Here is an 18,807-nt window from a genome sequence, read left to right as displayed (position 1 = left end):
AGTCTGAAATAGTCATGGCTGCATAGAGTTCGTACAGCTGGGACTCAGCCTGGAGAACATGTGTCTCTATGCCGTAGCTCTCTATCTCAAAGTTGGAGAAGGCTCACCTCTGTGGGTCCCCAGTGTGGTAGAGTTGTGAGGGACTAATGCTTAGCACACAGACGGGACCACATTGAATAGCTGAACTGATGCTTTCACTCCCTTCCTAAGATGAAATGGTGAGCTTTCAGGACTTGAACAGTTTAATTAAAAATGCATCATTTATTTGAGATACAGAAAGAAATCAGGAGGTAGGAGTGTGTGTGTGTGTGTGTGTGTGTGTGTGTGTGTGTATGTGTGTGTGTGTGTGTGTGAGAGAGAGAGACGCCCCCTTAGTTAGTTCGCTACAATAGTCATATTGAGGCATACAGCTCAGTGTAGGGCTTCTACATGAACTGCAGAGACACAGAGAGCTCACTGTCTTCCTTCTCTCGTCCCCTCCCTTATCCAGAAATGACCAGAGTTCAGGACAGGGGTCCTTGTCAAGTCCCTTGAGTTTAAATAAAAACAGAGAGAAGAAACACTTGTCTCCCTGCATCTATGTGCCATACAATGTGTCTGGATCTATCTAGATTATATATCTGAGACTACAGAGATTTTATTCCTGGAAATACCTGTTTTTCATTCCAGGACCTATCTGGATTTTATTCCTGGATTTACCTGGATTTATTCTGGAATCTATCTGCAAGTCATACGTGAATCAACCTGCATATTTTTTCCAAAAACTTTGTGTATTTCATTTCTGAATGTACAGGGTTTTATTCCTGTGTTTACCTGGATTCCATTCCTGAATCTACCTTTATTTTATCCATGGATCTACCAGGAATTGTTTCCATGATCCACATACAATCCATAACCTGGGTTTTATCGCTGAATCTACTTAGATTATATACCTAGGTCAGTCAAGATTCCATTCTTACAACTGCATGGATTGTAACTAGGATATGTTTTTTTTTTTAACTCAAACTCTACCTGCATAACATTTCTGGATATTTCTACTTACATAACAAGGAATACATGGATTGGATTTCTGGATCACCCTGGACTTTAGTATGGGATATACCTGCATTGCACACTGGATCATCCAGGATTTTTTCCTGGAATCTAAATTTCATTCATGGATGTACTCTATCTTTATTTCCGGATATACCTCTAACTATTTCCAGTAAACATCGGCATTCCATAGCTGAATTTATCTCAGTATTATATCTGAATCTACTTGTACTTGATACATAAATCTATCAAGATTCATTTCTTGGATTTGCAAGAATTTAACTTGAGGATTTACATGGAGTTTATTCCAGAATTTACATAGCATTCATTAAAGGATTAAAATACAATTTAATACTGTCACTGCGTGGTTTTCATTTTGGGATCTACTGCATTCCAACCTGGATTATCCTGCATTATTTCCCAGGAGCTATAGGTATTATACTCCAAGATGACTAAAATATATTCCTGGATCTAAATTCATTAATTTCTGTGGATCTATATTGATAAAATTAATGGATCTACCTAGATTTTTTATTAATGAAGCATCCTGAGTCCACCTGCCTTTCATTTCTGCAATTATCTTAAAAAGATGTCTATATATATGGGGATAATAGACAGAGACTACAAGGATTTTAATCGTGGACTAACAGGTTGATGTTTGTGGAACTATTTGAACTATTTGGGAAACTATCTAGAATTTATACTTGCATCTACTTGGGATTTCTACATGGATCTACATGGAATTTATTCCTGTCTCTGCCTGGTTTTGATGCCGGGATATGCCTGAACTCCATACCTGGATTATCCTGCATAATTTTCCTGGAGCTCCGTTTGTTGTTTCCTGGATGCCTGAAATTTATGGCTGGATCTACCTGCATTCCGTTTGTGGATCTATCCTGATTCGATTCGTGGATATAATTTTTTTTCCCTTATCTTCTTTGTTTTTCTTCCTGGATCTACCTGCCTACAGTGCCTGGATCTATCTGGATGATACAGCCGAAATTACAAGGATTTTATTCGTGCATCTACCTGGCGGTGTGCTTTGTGGATGTATTTGGAGTTTGTTTCTGGATCTACATGGGATTTGTTCCTGCCTCTGCCTGGTTTTTTTTCTGGGATTTATCTGTGTTGGATACCTGGATTTTCCTGCATAATTTTCCTGGAACTCCGTTTGTTGTTTCCTGGATGCCGGCAATTTTTGATTGGATCTACCTGGATTCCATTTGTGGATCTATCCTGATTCGATTCGTAGATATAATTTTTTTTTCAAGGCCTTCATTGGTTTTCTTACTGGATCTGCCTGCCTACAGTGCCTGGATCTATCTGGATGATACAGCCGAGATTACAAAGATTTTATTCGTGGATCTACCTGGTGGTGTTTTTTGTGGATGTATTTGGAGTTTCTTTCAGGATCTACATGGAATTTGTTCCTGCCTCTGCTTGGTTTGGGATCTATCTGTATTTGATACCTAGTTTATCCTGCATAATTTTCCTGGAACTCTGTTTGTTGTTTCCTGGATGCCTCAAAGTTTTCCATGATGTACCTGCATTCTGTTTGTGGATCTATCCTGATTCGATTCGTGGATATAATTTTTCCCTTTTATTTCCTTGGTGTTCTTTCTGGATCTACCTGCCTACGGTGCCTGGATCTATCTGGATGATACAGCCGAGATTACAAGGATTTTATTCGTGGATCTACCTGGCGGTGTTTTTTGTGGATGTATTTGGAGTTTCTTCCTGGATCTACATGGAATTTATTCTTGCTTTTAGTTTTTCGTGTATGTAGCTGAATTCCATACCTGGATTATCCTGTGTCATTTTCCTGGGGCTCTGTTTCTTATTCCTGGATGCCTGCAATTTATGCCTGGATCTACCTGCATTCCGTTTGTGGATCTATCCTGATTCGATTTGTGGATATAATTTTTCCCTTTTATTTCCTTGGTGTTCTTTCTGGATCTACCTGCCTACAGTGCCTGGATCTATCTGGATGATACAGCCGAGATTACAAGGATTTTATTCGTGGATCTACCTGGTGGTGTTTTTTGTGGATGTATTTGGAGTTTCTTCCTGGATCTACACGGAATTTGTTCTTGCTTCTGCCTGGTTTTTTTTCTGCAATTTATCTGTATTCGATACCTGGAATTTAGTGCATAATTTTCCTAGAGATCCGTTTGTTGTTTCCTGGATGCCTGCAATTTATGCCTGGATCTACCTGCATTCCGTTTGTGGATCTATCCTGATTCGATTCGTGGATATAATTTTTCCCTTTTATTTCCTTGGTGTTCTTTCTGGATCTACCTGCCTACAGTGCCTGGATCTATCTGGATGATACAGCCGAGATTACAAGGATTTTATTCGTGGATCTACCTGGCGGTGTTTTTTGTGGATGTATTTGGAGTTTGTTTCTGGATCTACATGGAATTTGTTCCTGCCTCTGCGTGGTTTGGGATCTATCTGTATTCAATACCTGGATTATCCTGCATAGTTTTCCTGGAGTTCTGTTTGTTGTTTCCTGGATGCCTGCAATTTATGCCTGGATCTACCTGCATTCCGTTTGTGGATCTATCCTGATTCGATTCGTGGATATAATTTTTCCCTTTTATTTCCTTGGTGTTCTTTCTGGATCTACCTGCCTACAGTGCCTGGATCTATCTGGATGATACAGCCGAGATTACAAGGATTTTATTCGTGGATCTACCTGGCGGTGTTTTTTGTGGGTGTATTTGGAGTTTCTTCCTGGATCTACACGGAATTTGTTCCTGCCTCTGCCTGGTTTTTTTTCTGCCGTTTATCTGTATTCGATACCTGGATTTTCCTACATACTTTTCCCTGGAGCTCCGTTTGTTGTTTCCTGGATGCCTGCAATTTATACCTGGATCTACCTGGATTCCGTTTGTGGATCTATCCTGATTCGATTCGTGGATATAATTTTTTTTCTTGGGCCTTCTTTTTTTTTCTTACGGGATCTACCTGCCTACAGTGCCTGGATCTATCTGGATGATACAGCCGAGATTAAAAGGATTTTATTCGTGGATCTACCTGGCGGTGTTTTTCGTGGATGTATTTGGAGTTTGTTTCTGGATCTACATGGAATTTATTCTTGCTTCTGTTTTGTCGTGTATGTAGCTGAATTCCATACATGGATTATCCTGTGTCATTTTCCTGGAGCTCTGTTTCTTATTCCTGGATGCCTGCAATTTATGCCTGGATCTACCTGCCTTCCGTTTGTGGATCTATCCTGATTCGATTCGTGGATATAATTTTTCCCGTTTATTTCCTTGGTGTTCTTTCTGGATCTACCTGCCTACAGTGCCTGGATCTATCTGGATGATACAGCCGAGATTACAAGGATTTTATTCGTGGATCTACCTGGTGGTGTTTTTTCGTGGATGTATTTGGAGTTTGTTTCTGGATCTACACGGAATTTGTTCCTTCCTCTACCTGGTTTTTTTCTGGGATTTATCTGTGTTGAATACCTGGATTATCCTGCATAATTTTCCTGTAGCTCCGTTTGTTGTTTCCTGGATGCCTGCAATTTATACCTGGATCTACCTGCATTCCGTTTGTGGATCTATCCTGATTCGATTCGTGGATATATTTTTTCCCTTTTATTTCCTTGGTGTTCTTTCTGGATCTACCTGCCTACAGTGCCTGGATCTATCTGGATGATACAGCCGAGATTACAAGGATTTTATTCGTGGATCTACCTGGCGGTGTTTTTTGTGGATGTATTTGGAGTTTGTTTCTGGATCTACATGGGATTTGTTCCTGCCTCTGCCTGGTTTGGGATCTATCTGTATTCGATACCTGGATTATCCTGCATAGTTTTCCTGGAGTTCTGTTTCTTGTTCCTGGATGCCTGCAATTTATGCCTGGATCTACCTGCATTCCGTTTGTGGATCTATCCTGATTCGATTCGTGGATATCAATTTTTTTTCTTGGGTCTTCTTTGTGTTTCTTCCTGGATCTACCTGCCTACAGTACCTGGATCTATCTGGATGATACAGTCGAGATTACAAGGATTTTATTCGTGGATCTACCTGGCGGTGTTTTTCGTGGATGTATTTGGAGTTTCTTCCTGGATCTACATGGAATTTATTCTTGCTTCTAGTTTGTCGTGTATGTAGCTGAATTCCATACATGGATTATCCTGTGTCATTTTCCTGGGGTTCTGTTTATTATTCCTGGATGCCTGCAATTTATGCCTGGATCTACCTGCATTCCGTTTGTGGATCTATCCTGATTCGATTCGTGGATATAATTTTTCCCTTTTATTTCCTTGGTGTTCTTTCTGGATCTACCTGCCTACAGTGCCTGGATCTATCTGGATGATACAGCCGAGATTACAAGGATTTTATTCGTGGATCTACCTGGTGGTGTTTTTTGTGGATGTATTTGGAGTTTTTTCCTGGATCTACACGGAAATTGTTCTTGCCTCTGCCTGGTTTTTTTTCTGCAATTTATCTGTGCTGAATACCTGGATTTTCCTGCATAATTTTCCTGTAGCTCAGTTTGTTGTTTCCTGGATGCCTGCAATTTATGCCTGGATCTACCTGGATTCCGTTTGTGGATCTATCCTGATTCGATTCGTGGATATAATTTTTCCCTTTTATTTCCTTGGTGTTCTTTCTGGATCTATCTGCCTACAGTGCCTGGATCTATCTGGATGATACAGCCGAGATTACAAGGATTTTATTCGTGGATCTACCTGGCGGTGTTTTTTGTGGATGTATTTGGAGTTTGTTTCTGGATCTACATGGAATTTGTTCCTGCCTCTGCCTGGTTTGGGATCTATCTGTATTCGATACCTGGATTATCCTGTGTCATTTTCCTGGGGCTCTGTTTCTTGTTCCTGGATGCCTGCAATTTATGCCTGGATCTACCTGCATTCCGTTTGTGGATCTATCCTGATTCGATTCGTGGATATAATTTTTCCCTTTTATTTCCTTGGTGTTCTTTCTGGATCTACCTGCCTACAGTGCCTGGATCTATCTGGATGATACAGCCGAGATTACAAGGATTTTATTCGTGGATCTACCTGGCGGTGTTTTTTGTGGATGTATTTGGAGTTTGTTTCTGGATCTACATGAAATTTGTTCCTGCCTCTGCCTGGTTTTTTTCTGGGATTTATCTGTATTCGATACCTGGATTATCCTGCATAATTTTCCTGGAGCTCCGTTTGTTCTTTCCTGGATGCCTGTAAGTTTTCCCTGGATCTACCTGCTTTCCGTTTGTGGATCTATCCTGATTCGATTCGTGGATATAATTTTTTTTTCCCTTATCTTCTTTGTTTTTCTTCCTGGATCTACGTGCCTACAGTGCCTGGATCTATCTGGATGATACAGCCGAAATTACAAGGGTTTTATTCGTGGATCTACCTGGCGGTGTTTTTCGTGGATGTATTTGGAGTTTCTTCCTGGATCTACATGGGATTTGTTCTTGCCTCTGCCTGGTTTTATTTCTGGGATTTATCTGTGTTGGATACCTGGATTTTCCTGCATAATTTTCCTGGAGTTCTGTTTCTTGTTTCCTGGATGCCGGCAATTTTTGATTGGATCTACCTGCATTCCGTTTGTGGATCTATCCTGATTCGATTCGTGGATATAATTTTTCCCTTTTATTTCCTTGGTGTTCTTTCTGGATCTACCTGCCTACAGTGCCTGGATCTATCTGGATGATACAGCCGAGATTACAAGGATTTTATTCGTGGATCTACCTGGCGGTGTTTTTTGTGGATGTATTTGGAGTTTGTTTCTGGATCTACATGGAATTTTCCTGCCTCTGCCTGGTTTTGGATCTATCTGTATTCGATACCTGGATTATCCTGCATAGTTTACCTGGAGTTCTGTTTCTTGTTCCTGGATGCCTGCAATTTATGCCTGGATCTACCTGCATTCCGTTTGTGGATCTATCCTGATTCGATTCGTGGATATCAATTTTTTTTCTTGCGTGTTCTTTGTGTTTCTTCCTGGATCTACCTGCCTACAGTACCTGGATCTATCTGGATGATACAGCCGAGATTACAAGGATTTTATTCGTGGATCTACCTGGCGGTGTTTTTTGTGGATGTATTTGGAGTTTCTTCCTGGATCTACATGGAATTTATTCTTGCTTCTGTTTTGTCGTGTATGTAGCTGAATTCCATACATGGATTATCCTGTGTCATTTTCCTGGGGCTCTGTTTCTTATTCCTGGATGCCTGCAATTTATGCCTGGATCTACCTGCATTCCGTTTGTGGATCTATCCTGATTCGATTCGTGGATATAATTTTTCCCTTTTATTTCCTTGGTGTTCTTTCTGGATCTACCTGCCTACAGTGCCTGGATCTATCTGGATGATACAGCCGAGATTACAAGGATTTTATTCGTGGATCTACCTGGCGGTGTTTTTTGTGGATGTATTTGGAGTTTGTTTCTGGATCTACATGGAATTTGTTCTTGCCTCTGCCTGGTTTTTTTTCTGCCTTTTATCTGTATTCGATACCTGGATTTTCCTGCATAATTTTCCTGGAGCTCCGTTTGTTGTTTCCTGGCTGCCTGCAATTTATGCCTGGATCTACCTGCATTCCGTTTGTGGATCTATCCTGATTCGATTCGTGGATATAATTATTTTTCTTAGGCCTTCTTTGGTTTTCTTCCTGGATCTACCTGCCTACAGTGCCGGGATCTATCTGGACGATGCAGTCGAGATTACAAGGATTTTTTTCGTGGATCTACCTGGTGGTGTTTTTTGTGGATGTATTTGGAGTTTCTTCCTGGATCTACATTGGATTTGTTCCTACTCTGCCTGGTTTTGATTCCGGGATATGCCTAAACTCCATACCTGGATTATCCTGCATAATTTTCCTGGAGATCCGTTTGTTGTTTCCTGGATGCCGACAATTTATGCCTATATCTACCTGCATTCCGTTTGTGGATCTATCCTGATTCGATTCGTGGATATAATTTTTCCCTTTTATTTCCTTGGTGTTCCTTCTGGATCTACCTGCCTACAGTGCCTGGATCTATCTGGATGATACAGCCGAGATTACAAGGATTTTATTCGTGGATCTACCTGGCGGTGTTTTTCGTGGATGTATTTGGAGTTTCTTCCTGGATCTACATGGAATTTATTCTTGCTTCTGTTTTGTCATGTATGTAGCTGAATTCCATACATGGATTATCCTGTGTCATTTTCCTGGGGCTCTGTTTCTTATTCCTGGCTGCCCTCAATTTATGCCTGGATCTACCTGCATTCCGTTTGTGGATCTATCCTGATTCGATTCGTGGATATATTTTTTCCCTTTTATTTCCTTGGTGTTCTTTCTGGATCTACCTGCCTACAGTGCCTGGATCTATCTGGATGATACAGCCGAGATTACAAGGATTTTATTCGTGGATCTACCTGGCGGTGTTTTTTGTGGATGTATTTGGAGTTTGTTTCTGGATCTACATGAAATTTGTTCCTGCCTCTGCCTGGTTTTTTTCTGGGATTTATCTGTATTCGATACCTGGATTATCCTGCATAATTTTCCTGGAGCTCCGTTTGTTCTTTCCTGGATGCCTGTAAGTTTTCCCTGGATCTACCTGCTTTCCGTTTGTGGATCTATCCTGATTCGATTCGTGGATATAATTTTTTTTTCCCTTATCTTCTTTGTTTTTCTTCCTGGATCTACGTGCCTACAGTGCCTGGATCTATCTGGATGATACAGCCGAAATTACAAGGGTTTTATTCGTGGATCTACCTGGCGGTGTTTTTCGTGGATGTATTTGGAGTTTCTTCCTGGATCTACATGGGATTTGTTCTTGCCTCTGCCTGGTTTTATTTCTGGGATTTATCTGTGTTGGATACCTGGATTTTCCTGCATAATTTTCCTGGAGTTCTGTTTCTTGTTTCCTGGATGCCGACAATTTTTGATTGGATCTACCTGCATTCCGTTTGTGGATCTATCCTGATTCGATTCGTGGATATAATTTTTCCCTTTTATTTCCTTGGTGTTCTTTCTGGATCTACCTGCCTACAGTGCCTGGATCTATCTGGATGATACAGCCGAGATTACAAGGATTTTATTCGTGGATCTACCTGGCGGTGTTTTTTGTGGATGTATTTGGAGTTTGTTTCTGGATCTACATGGAATTTTCCTGCCTCTGCCTGGTTTTGGATCTATCTGTATTCGATACCTGGATTATCCTGCATAGTTTACCTGGAGTTCTGTTTCTTGTTCCTGGATGCCTGCAATTTATGCCTGGATCTACCTGCATTCCGTTTGTGGATCTATCCTGATTCGATTCGTGGATATCAATTTTTTTTCTTGCGTGTTCTTTGTGTTTCTTCCTGGATCTACCTGCCTACAGTACCTGGATCTATCTGGATGATACAGCCGAGATTACAAGGATTTTATTCGTGGATCTACCTGGCGGTGTTTTTTGTGGATGTATTTGGAGTTTCTTCCTGGATCTACATGGAATTTATTCTTGCTTCTGTTTTGTCGTGTATGTAGCTGAATTCCATACATGGATTATCCTGTGTCATTTTCCTGGGGCTCTGTTTCTTATTCCTGGATGCCTGCAATTTATGCCTGGATCTACCTGCATTCCGTTTGTGGATCTATCCTGATTCGATTCGTGGATATAATTTTTCCCTTTTATTTCCTTGGTGTTCTTTCTGGATCTACCTGCCTACAGTGCCTGGATCTATCTGGATGATACAGCCGAGATTACAAGGATTTTATTCGTGGATCTACCTGGCGGTGTTTTTTGTGGATGTATTTGGAGTTTGTTTCTGGATCTACATGGAATTTGTTCTTGCCTCTGCCTGGTTTTTTTTCTGCCTTTTATCTGTATTCGATACCTGGATTTTCCTGCATAATTTTCCTGGAGCTCCGTTTGTTGTTTCCTGGCTGCCTGCAATTTATGCCTGGATCTACCTGCATTCCGTTTGTGGATCTATCCTGATTCGATTCGTGGATATAATTATTTTTCTTAGGCCTTCTTTGGTTTTCTTCCTGGATCTACCTGCCTACAGTGCCGGGATCTATCTGGACGATGCAGTCGAGATTACAAGGATTTTTTTCGTGGATCTACCTGGTGGTGTTTTTTGTGGATGTATTTGGAGTTTCTTCCTGGATCTACATTGGATTTGTTCCTACTCTGCCTGGTTTTGATTCCGGGATATGCCTAAACTCCATACCTGGATTATCCTGCATAATTTTCCTGGAGATCCGTTTGTTGTTTCCTGGATGCCGACAATTTATGCCTATATCTACCTGCATTCCGTTTGTGGATCTATCCTGATTCGATTCGTGGATATAATTTTTCCCTTTTATTTCCTTGGTGTTCCTTCTGGATCTACCTGCCTACAGTGCCTGGATCTATCTGGATGATACAGCCGAGATTACAAGGATTTTATTCGTGGATCTACCTGGCGGTGTTTTTCGTGGATGTATTTGGAGTTTCTTCCTGGATCTACATGGAATTTATTCTTGCTTCTGTTTTGTCATGTATGTAGCTGAATTCCATACATGGATTATCCTGTGTCATTTTCCTGGGGCTCTGTTTCTTATTCCTGGCTGCCCTCAATTTATGCCTGGATCTACCTGCATTCCGTTTGTGGATCTATCCTGATTCGATTCGTGGATATATTTTTTCCCTTTTATTTCCTTGGTGTTCTTTCTGGATCTACCTGCCTACAGTGCCTGGATCTATCTGGATGATACAGCCGAGATTACAAGGATTTTATTCGTGGATCTACCTGGCGGTGTTTTTTGTGGATGTATTTGGAGTTTGTTTCTGGATCTACATGGAATTTGTTCCTGCCTCTGCCTGGTTTTGGATCTATCTGTATTCGATACCTGGATTATCCTGCATAGTTTTCCTGGAGTTCTGTTTCTTGTTCCTGGATGCCTGCAATTTATACCTGGATCTACCTGCATTCCGTTTGTGGATCTATCCTGATTCGATTCGTGGATATCAATTTTTTTTCTTGCGTGTTCTTTGTGTTTCTTCCTGGAGCTACCTGCCTACAGTACCTGGATCTATGTGGATGATACAGTCGAGATTACAAGGATTTTATTCGTGGATCTACCTGGCGGTGTTTTTCGTGGATGTATTTGGAGTTTGTTTTTGGATCTACATGGAATTTATTCTTGCTTCTGTTTTGTCGTGTATGTAGCTGAATTCCTTACATGGATTATCCTGTGTCATTTTCCTGGGGCTCTGTTTCTTATTCCTGGATGCCTGCAATTTATGCCTGGATCTACCTGCATTCCGTTTGTGGATCTATCCTGATTCGATTCGTGGATATAATTTTTCCCTTTTATTTCCTTGGTGTTCTTTCTGGATCTACCTGCCTACAGTGCCTGGATCTATCTGGATGATACAGCCGAGATTACAAGGATTTTATTCGTGGATCTACCTGGCGGTGTTTTTTGTGGATGTATTTGGAGTTTCTTCCTGGATCTACATGGGATTCGTTCCTTCCTCTACCTGGTTTTTTTGGGGATTTATCTGTGTTGAATACCTGGATTATCCTGCATAATTTTCCTGGAGCTCCGTTTGTTGTTTCCTGGATGCCTGCAATTTATACCTGGATCTACCTGCATTCCGTTTGTGGATCTATCCTGATTCGATTCGTGGATATAATTATTTTTCTTGGGCCTTCTTTGGTTTTCTTCCTGGATCTACCTGCCTACAGTGCCTGGATCTATCTGGACGATGCAGTCGAGAGTACAAGGATTTTGTTCGTGGATCTACCTGGCGGTGTTTTTTGTGGATGTATTTGGAGTTTCTTCCTGGATCTACATGGGATTTGTTCCTACTCTGCCTGGTTTTGATTCCGGGATATGCCTAAACTCCATACCTGGATTATCCTGCATAATTTTCCTGGAGATCCGTTTGTTGTTTCCTGGATGCCGACAATTTATGCCTATATCTACCTGCATTCCGTTTGTGGATCTATCCTGATTCGATTCGTGGATATAATTTTTCCCTTTTATTTCCTTGGTGTTCCTTCTGGATCTACCTGCCTACAGTGCCTGGATCTATCTGGATGATACAGCCGAGATTACAAGGATTTTATTCGTGGATCTACCTGGCGGTGTTTTTCGTGGATGTATTTGGAGTTTCTTCCTGGATCTACATGGAATTTATTCTTGCTTCTGGTTTGTCGTGTATGTAGCTGAATTCCATACATGGATTATCCTGTGTCATTTTCCTGGGGCTCTGTTTCTTATTCCTGGCTGCCTGCAATTTATGCCTGGATCTACCTGCATTCCGTTTGTGGATCTATCCTGATTCGATTCGTGGATATAATTTTTCCCTTTTATTTCCTTGGTGTTCTTTCTGGATCTACCTGCTTACAGTGCCTGGATCTATCTGGATGATACAGCCGAGATTACAAGGATTTTGTTCGTGGATCTACCTGGCGGTGTTTTTTGTGGATGTATTTGGAGTTTCTTCCTGGATCTACACGGAATTTGTTCCTGCTCTGCCTGGTTTTGATTCCGGGATATTCCTGAACTCCATACCTGGATTATCCTGCATAATTTTCCTGGAGCTCCGTTTGTTGTTTCCTGGATGCCGACAATTTATGCCTGGATCTACCTGCATTCCGTTTGTGGATCTATCCTTATTCGATTCGTGGATATAATTTTTCCCTTTTATTTCCTTGGTGTTCTTTCTGGATCTACCTGCCTACAGTGCCTGGATCTATCTGGATGATACAGCCGAGATTACAAGGATTTTATTCGTGGATCTACCTGGCGGTGTTTTTTGTGGATGTATTTGGAGTTTGTTTCTGGATCTACATGGAATTTGTTCTTGCCTTTGCCTGGTTTTGGATCTATCTGTATTCGATACCTGGATTATCCTGCATAGATTTCCTGGAGTTCTGTTTCTTGTTCCTGGATGCCTGCAATTTATGCCTGGATCTACCTGCATTCCGTTTGTGGATCTATCCTGATTCGATTCGTGGATATCAATTTTTTTTTCTTGGGTCTTCTTTGTGTTTCTTCCTGGATCTACCTGCCTACAGTACCTGGATCTATCTGGATGATACAGTCGAGATTACAAGGATTTTATTCGTGGATCTACCTGGCGGTGTTTTTTGTGGATGTATTTGGAGTTTCTTCCTGGATCTACATGAAATTTGTTCCTGCCTCTGCCTGGTTTTTTTCTGGGATTTATCTGTATTCGACCTGGATTATCCTGCATAATTTTCCTGGAGCTCCGTTTGTTCTTTCCTGGATGCCTGTAAGTTTTCCCTGGATCTACCTGCTTTCCGTTTGTGGATCTATCCTGATTCGATTCGTGGATATAATTTTTTTTTCCCTTATCTTCTTTTTTTTTCTTACGGGATCTACCTGCCTACAGTGCCTGTATCTATCTGGATGATACAGCCGAGATTACAAGGATTTTATGCGTGGATCTACCTGGCGGTGTTTTTTGTGGATGTATTTGGAGTTTCTTCCTGGATCTACATGAAATTTGTTCCTGCTTCTGCCTGGTTTTTTTCTAGGATTTATCTGTATTCGATACCAGGATTATCCTGCATAATTTCCCTGGAGCTCCGTTTGTTCTTTCCTGGATGCCTGCAATTTATACCTGGATCTACCTGCATTCCGTTTGTGGATCTATCCTGATTCGATTCGTGGATATAATTTTTTTTCTTGGGCCTTCTTTGGTTTTCTTCCTGGATCTACGTGCCTACAGTGCTTGGATCTATCTGGATGATACAGCCGAGATTACACGGATTTTATTCATGGATCTACCTGGCGGTGTTTTTTGTGGATGTATTTGGAGTTTGTTTCTGGATCTACATGGAATTTGTTCTTGCCTTTGCCTGGTTTTGGATCTATCTGTATTCGATACCTGGATTATCCTGCATAGTTTTCCTGGAGTTCTGTTTCTTGTTCCTGGATGCCTGCAATTTATGCCTGGATCTACCTGCATTCCGTTTGTGGATCTATCCTGATTCGATTCGTGGATATCAATTTTTTTTTCTTGGGTCTTCTTTGTGTTTCTTCCTGGATCTACCTGCCTACAGTACCTGGATCTATCTGGATGATACAGTCGAGATTACAAGGATTTTATTCGTGGATCTACCTGGCGGTGTTTTTCGTGGATGTATTTGGAGTTTCTTCCTGGATCTACATTGGATTTGTTCCTTCCTCTACCTGGTTTTTTTCTGGGATTTATCTGTGTTGAATACCTGGATTATCCTGTGTCATTTTCCTGGAGCTCCGTTTGTTGTTTCCTGGATGCCTGCAATTTATACTTGGATCTACCTGCATTCCGTTTGTGGATCTATCCTGATTCGATTCGTGGATATAATTTTTCCCTTTTATTTCCTTGGCGTTCTTTCTGGATCTACCTGCCTACAGTGCCTGGATCTATCTGGATGATACAGCCGAGATTACAAGGATTTTATTCATGGATCTACCTGGTGGTGTTTTTTGTGGATGTATTTGGAGTTTGTTTCTGGATCTACATGGAATTTGTTCTTGCCTTTGCCTGGTTTTGGATCTATCTGTATTCGATACCTGGATTATCCTGCATAGTTTTCCTGGAGTTCTGTTTCTTGTTCCTGGATGCCTGCAATTTATGCCTGGATCTACCTGCATTCCGTTTGTGGATCTATCCTGATTCGATTCGTGGATATCAATTTTTTTTCTTGGGTCTTCTTTGTGTTTCTTCCTGGATCTACCTGCCTACAGTACCTGGATCTATCTGGATGATACAGTCGAGATTACAAGGATTTTATTCGTGGATCTACCTGGCGGTGTTTTTCGTGGATGTATTTGGAGTTTCTTCCTGGATCTACATGTGATTTGTTCCTGCTCTGCCTGATTTTGATTCCGGGATATGCCTGAACTCCACACCTGGATTATCCTGCATAATTTTCCTGGAGATCCGTATGTTGTTTCTTGGATGCCGGCAATTTATACCTGGATCTACCTGGATTCCGTTTGTGGATCTATCCTGATTCAATTCGTGGATATAATTTTTCCCTTTTATTTCATTGGTGTTCTTTCTGGATCTACCTGCCTACAGTGCCTGGATCTATCTGGATGATACAGCCGAGATTACAAGGATTTTATTCGTGGATCTACCTGGCGGTGTTTTTCGTGGATGTATTTGGAGTTTGTTTTTGGATCTACATGGAATTTATTCTTGCTTCTGTTTTGTCGTGTATGTAGCTGAATTCCATACATGGATTATCCTGTGTCATTTTCCTGGGGCTCTGTTTCTTATTCTTTTTGGATGCCTGCAATTTATGCCTGGATCTACCTGCATTCCATTTGTGGATCTATCCTGATTCGATTCGTGGATATAATTTTTCCCTTTTATTTCCTTGGTGTTCTTTCTGGATCTACCTGCCTACAGTGCCTGGATCTATCTGGATGATACAGCCGAGATTACAAGGATTTTATTCGTGGATCTACCTGGTGGTGTTTTTTGTGGATGTATTTGGAGTTTCTTCCTGGATCTACATGAAATTTGTTCCTGCCTCTGCCTGGTTTTTTTCTGGGATTTATCTGTATTCGATACCTGGATTATCCTGCATAATTTTCCTGGAGCTCCGTTTGTTCTTTCCTGGATGCCTGTAAGTTTTCCCTGGATCTACCTGCTTTCCGTTTGTGGATCTATCCTGATTCGATTCGTGGATATAATTTTTTTTTCCCTTATCTTCTTTGTTTTTCTTCCTGGATCTACCTGCCTACAGTGCCGGGATCTATCTGGACGATGCAGTCGAGATTACAAGGGTTTTATTCGTGGATCTACCTGGCGGTGTTTTTCGTGGATGTATTTGGAGTTTCTTCCTGGATCTACATGGGATTTGTTCTTGCCTCTGCCTGGTTTTATTTCTGGGATTTATCTGTGTTGGATACCTGGATTTTCCTGCATAATTTTCCTGGAGTTCTGTTTCTTGTTTCCTGGATGCCGGCAATTTTTGATTGGATCTACCTGCATTCCGTTTGTGGATCTATCCTGATTCGATTCGTGGATATAATTTTTCCCTTTTATTTCCTTGGTGTTCTTTCTGGATCTACCTGCCTACAGTGCCTGGATCTATCTGGATGATACAGCCGAGATTACAAGGATTTTATTCGTGGATCTACCTGGCGGTGTTTTTTGTGGATGTATTTGGAGTTTGTTTCTGGATCTACATGGAATTTTCCTGCCTCTGCCTGGTTTTGGATCTATCTGTATTCGATACCTGGATTATCCTGCATAGTTTACCTGGAGTTCTGTTTCTTGTTCCTGGATGCCTGCAATTTATGCCTGGATCTACCTGCATTCCATTTGTGGATCTATCCTGATTCGATTCGTGGATATCAATTTTTTTTCTTGCGTGTTCTTTGTGTTTCTTCCTGGATCTACCTGCCTACAGTGCCTGGATCTATCTGGATGATACAGCCGAGATTACAAGGATTTTATTCGTGGATCTACCTGGCGGTGTTTTTTGTGGATGTATTTGGAGTTTCTTCCTGGATCTACATGGAATTTATTCTTGCTTCTGTTTTGTCGTGTATGTAGCTGAATTCCATACATGGATTATCCTGTGTCATTTTCCTGGGGCTCTGTTTCTTATTCCTGGATGCCTGCAATTTATGCCTGGATCTACCTGCATTCCGTTTGTGGATCTATCCTGATTCGATTCGTGGATATAATTTTTCCCTTTTATTTCCTTGGTGTTCTTTCTGGATCTACCTGCCTACAGTGCCTGGATCTATCTGGATGATACAGCCGAGATTACAAGGATTTTATTCGTGGATCTACCTGGCGGTGTTTTTTGTGGATGTATTTGGAGTTTGTTTCTGGATCTACATGGAATTTGTTCTTGCCTCTGCCTGGTTTTTTTTCTGCCTTTTATCTGTATTCGATACCTGGATTTTCCTGCATAATTTTCCTGGAGCTCCGTTTGTTGTTTCCTGGCTGCCTGCAATTTATGCCTGGATCTACCTGCATTCCGTTTGTGGATCTATCCTGATTCGATTCGTGGATATCAATTTTTTTTCTTGGGTCTTCTTTGTGTTTCTTCCTGGATCTACCTGCCTACAGTGCCGGGATCTATCTGGACGATGCAGTCGAGATTACAAGGATTTTTTTCGTGGATCTACCTGGTGGTGTTTTTTGTGGATGTATTTGGAGTTTCTTCCTGGATCTACATGGGATTTGTTCCTACTCTGCCTGGTTTTGATTCCGGGATATGCCTAAACTCCATACCTGGATTATCCTGCATAATTTTCCTGGAGATCCGTTTGTTGTTTCCTGGATGCCGACAATTTATGCCTATATCTACCTGCATTCCGTTTGTGGATCTATCCTGATTCGATTCGTGGATATAATTTTTCCCTTTTATTTCCTTGGTGTTCCTTCTGGATCTACCTGCCTACAGTGCCTGGATCTATCTGGATGATACAGCCGAGATTACAAGGATTTTATTCGTGGATCTACCTGGCGGTGTTTTTCGTGGATGTATTTGGAGTTTCTTCCTGGATCTACATGGAATTTATTCTTGCTTCTGTTTTGTCATGTATGTAGCTGAATTCCATACATGGATTATCCTGTGTCATTTTCCTGGGTCTCTGTTTCTTATTCCTGGCTGCCCTCAATTTATGCCTGGATCTACCTGCATTCCGTTTGTGGATCTATCCTGATTCGATTCGTGGATATATTTTTTCCCTTTTATTTCCTTGGTGTTCTTTCTGGATCTACCTGCCTACAGTGCCTGGATCTATCTGGATGATACAGCCGAGATTACAAGGATTTTATTCGTGGATCTACCTGGCGGTGTTTTTTGTGGATGTATTTGGAGTTTGTTTCTGGATCTACATGGAATTTGTTCCTGCCTCTGCCTGGTTTTGGATCTATCTGTATTCGATACCTGGATTATCCTGCATAGTTTTCCTGGAGTTCTGTTTCTTGTTCCTGGATGCCTGCAATTTATACCTGGATCTACCTGCATTCCGTTTGTGGATCTATCCTGATTCGATTCGTGGATATCAATTTTTTTTCTTGCGTGTTCTTTGTGTTTCTTCCTTTATCTACCTGCATACAGTACCTGGATCTATGTGGATGATACAGTCGAGATTACAAGGATTTTATTCGTGGATCTACCTGGCGGTGTTTTTCGTGGATGTATTTGGAGTTTGTTTTTGGATCTACATGGAATTTATTCTTGCTTCTGTTTTGTCGTGTATGTAGCTGAATTCCTTACATGGATTATCCTGTGTCATTTTCCTGGGGCTCTGTTTCTTATTCCTGGATGCCTGCAATTTATGCCTGGATCTACCTGCATTCCGTTTGTGGATCTATCCTGATTCGATTCGTGGATATAATTTTTCCCTTTTATTTCCTTGGTGTTCTTTCTGGATCTACCTGCCTACAGTGCCTGGATCTATCTGGATGATACAGCCGAGATTACAAGGATTTTATTCGTGGATCTACCTGGCGGTGTTTTTTGTGGATGTATTTAGAGTTTCTTCCTGGATCTACATGGGATTCGTTCCTTCCTCTACCTGGTTTTTTTGGGGATTTATCTGTGTTGAATACCTGGATTATCCTGCATAATTTTCCTGGAGCTCCGTTTGTTGTTTCCTGGATGCCTGCAATTTATACCTGGATCTACCTGCATTCCGTTTGTGGATCTATCCTGATTCGATTCGTGGATATAATTATTTTTCTTGGGCCTTCTTTGGTTTTCTTCCTGGATCTACCTGCCTACAGTGCCTGGATCTATCTGGACGATGCAGTCGAGAGTACAAGGATTTTGTTCGTGGATCTACCTGGCGG

General features: G+C 41.2%; 1 protein-coding gene across 1 annotated transcript in view; it reads right to left on the bottom strand.

Annotated features, from left to right (window-relative positions):
- LOC101533345 (contactin-associated protein-like 5) overlaps positions 1 to 18,807 on the bottom strand; it is a 326,990-nt gene that overhangs the window by 273,197 nt on the left and 34,986 nt on the right. The gene's annotated exons all lie outside the window — the stretch shown is intronic.

The sequence above is a fragment of the Ochotona princeps genome, chromosome 5 (genome assembly GCF_030435755.1).
Source record: "Ochotona princeps isolate mOchPri1 chromosome 5, mOchPri1.hap1, whole genome shotgun sequence".
Classification (NCBI taxonomy): domain Eukaryota; kingdom Metazoa; phylum Chordata; class Mammalia; order Lagomorpha; family Ochotonidae; genus Ochotona; species Ochotona princeps.
This window is presented reverse-complemented; position numbering and strand designations above follow the sequence as displayed.